Source organism: Schistocerca serialis, chromosome 1 (genome assembly GCF_023864345.2).
Source record: "Schistocerca serialis cubense isolate TAMUIC-IGC-003099 chromosome 1, iqSchSeri2.2, whole genome shotgun sequence".
NCBI classification, from domain to species: domain Eukaryota; kingdom Metazoa; phylum Arthropoda; class Insecta; order Orthoptera; family Acrididae; genus Schistocerca; species Schistocerca serialis.
The window spans coordinates 501596201-501599286 of NC_064638.1; positions in this window are offsets into that span (position 1 = coordinate 501596201).

Genomic DNA, 3086 nt, shown 5'->3' on the forward strand with positions numbered 1-3086 from the left:
CAGTGACTTAGTGGACAATATCAAAAGCTCCATGATTGTTGGGTCCTGCCCACACGTCTTGTATAGTGTGCCTAAGGAATTCTGCATTCTTGGAATGCTATACAACAATTCTAGCAAATAACATTGGTAGTTTTATTTCTGTAAAGCAGATTGACAATACTTAACTTTAGTGTGCAAAGGTGTTGCAAGCGATGAGCAACATGCAACATAATTCAGAGTCCTTTGCTGTATGCAAAGTTCCTGCAAGTTTGACATATATCACTAATAACTGATCTGCAAGTACCGGTCTACAACTGTGCCTATACTATCCACTAATGTCCGGCTGAGGCTGGCAAGAAAGGCACTTAAATTCACATCTTGCTGGTGTCATGCCTGTGGTGGCGCAGTCCTAATCAGCACACTGTTGGCTGACGTTTCCTCACCGCCTTCTCTGGTCTTGCATTCTTCCTCTTCATTTCGGTGCTTTTGGTTATGCCAGAACAGTCATGATGTTTGTCAACTGTACTATTATATGTAGCGAAATCAAAACAATGGAAAATTGTAGTGATATGCAGGAAGAGCTGTGAAGGACAGAAATTTTGTGCAATATTTGACAGTTGGGCCTCAATACAAACAAATGTAACATATTGCATGTAATTTGGCAAAAAGCCTCATTACTATGTTATCATTTCATTGCTGATCTTTCACTGTAAACAGCCATAACCATTAAACATTCTGTGAGTGTACCTAGAGAGTGATTTGAAGTGGAACAACCATATGCTATATGAAGCTAATAACAGGAGAAATGAATGCCAGACTGAGATTTCTTTGAAGAATTCATAGGAAGTGAGCTACACTCACAGAGAAGGTAGCATGCAAAACCGTTTCCTAACTGAAATTTGAGTATTTCTCCTCAGCTTGGTACCCTTACCAGATGCAACTGATAGAGGGAAAGGAGAACAATCAAAGAAAAGGAGTGCATTTTGTCAAGGGTTCATTTAGTAAGTATGACACTGTCACAAAATTTCTAATTTCATTAGCAGATGCTGTGAGAGAGACACTGTGTGTGACAGTCTCGTTTACCGTTAAAAGAGTGAGAGTTTATACGTGTAGAAGCAGCAACCAACAAATTGCATTCCCCTTTGTACATCACACAAAAGGACCAAGAAGATAAAATTAAAGAGATTCAAGCTCTTCTGGTAGACATATCAATAGCTCATACTGTGCACAATTCATGACTAGAAAAGGAAATGGGTGAAGTAACAGTGATACATGAAGTACCCTTCGTGAATCACCATGAAGTGGTTTTTGAAGAATGACTGTAGATGTATGTATGTGAATGACCTTTTACTTAATAACGTACTTCAAGTAGCATTAGTTCTTTATGAAGTGGCAACAGTATTAGAATGTCAGCAAGAGAAGAAGTCATCAGTAATGTTATTCAATGAATTATTACATAATTTTCCACAAATGGACAATGCCTGAATTCTGGAAAAATGCTGGATGTTCCGTTCTGTAAAAAAAAACTTTTAAAAAATCCCATTGACAAGTGTAGCAGTTGAAATGAATCACTGAATAGGATAGAATGGAACAATTTTTTGGGAATAAACAATGATGAAAATTTGAACTGTAAGAAACATGTTATTGAGCTTCTAAATCAGCTAAATTTCACAACTTTAACTTTTCATGTTCTTTATTTATTTACTTTCCGTGTCAAAGATGATACCTCTACATATAAATTATTATTATGACATACCAATAGTAATTTTAATATGTGTTAATAATAATAAACACACATTTAATGTTCAATTTGCCAGGATGTAGCTACAAAGACAAATTTGTCACTACATATTATAAGATGCTAATTGGTACAAGTTGTGTTCAGATTCTGGCAGAATGGAATATGTTCTTCAGTCTGTGATAGTCTGCAGTCCCATTTTTCATTCCATTCAGGTATGGTACCCCCATTTAACTAGATTGGTTTCTTGAAACGTCTCTCCTCAGCCAGTTATGGGTAAGAGAACTCCAAGTGAGATATGGAAGGTGAACCCACCAGAGGGAGCTGCTACTTGATCGCACCAAAGTTCCATTTTGTTTCTGCATTACCATTAAGTAGGTGGCTAACTTTTTCTCAAGAAGCTCTTCTTGATCTAAGTCTGGATGCTGACATCTGATGGTCATTCAGCAGATGGAGTTAATTTTCATGTAGTGTTGTTTAAAAGATTAAGTTCTGTATCTAGTTTTATGCCAAGATGCTTTGGTACTTAGCATTGACCAAGATCTTGTTCTCTCCATTTTATTTGTGGTTTGTTTGTTTCTTAGGAGAAAAACACATATGTTGATTTTTATGGGGTTTGGCATCAGATGGTCAAACTTATAGAGCTCTTCCAGTGATCTAACTAATCTGCCTTTCACCACCAACGTGTCATCAGCATAGATATATTGCTTGGCTTCCTGATGACTTTCACATGATTACAAATTTCAAAAATATAGAACTGAACATCTTAACATTTTTCCACATTGTCACTCATTGTTGTATTATGGCATACTTTTGTATGATAAATCATTTGGTAGTAAGAAAGTAATGACGGCACAAATGCAAACAGTGAGAATAGTACGTTCTGTTCATCTTGTCTTCTGGCTGGTACCTCTTGCAGAAGTCAGGCCTTCCAGCTACATCTTCATGACATACAGGATGATTATCCTGTGTGTGCAAAAAATCAAAGTATGAACAGATGATGCTGAAATGAATCAAAAAGTTAAATAAATAAAAAAGTTAAATACGACTTTTCACACAAACCAACTTTTACACATCTATCACCACCTTTCTGTACCACAAACAACTAGACAGAACGTAAAACTATGCAATTCATATACAAAATGATCATGCTGTAAAGATTCCATCTAAATGAGACGCATTGGTAGTAAAAAGCACTTAAAGTTCTACACAGAACCAAGCAAACAGGGGTCATAACTTTAACAAAATCATGTTTCCATCAGGCTTGATAAGTAGAACTTCTGGATGAGTGTTGCCAAGTTCAGCTGCTTGTCCAACATTTGTCATTGCCAACCATTCTGGACACAATTAGTTTTCAAAGGTCATTCCT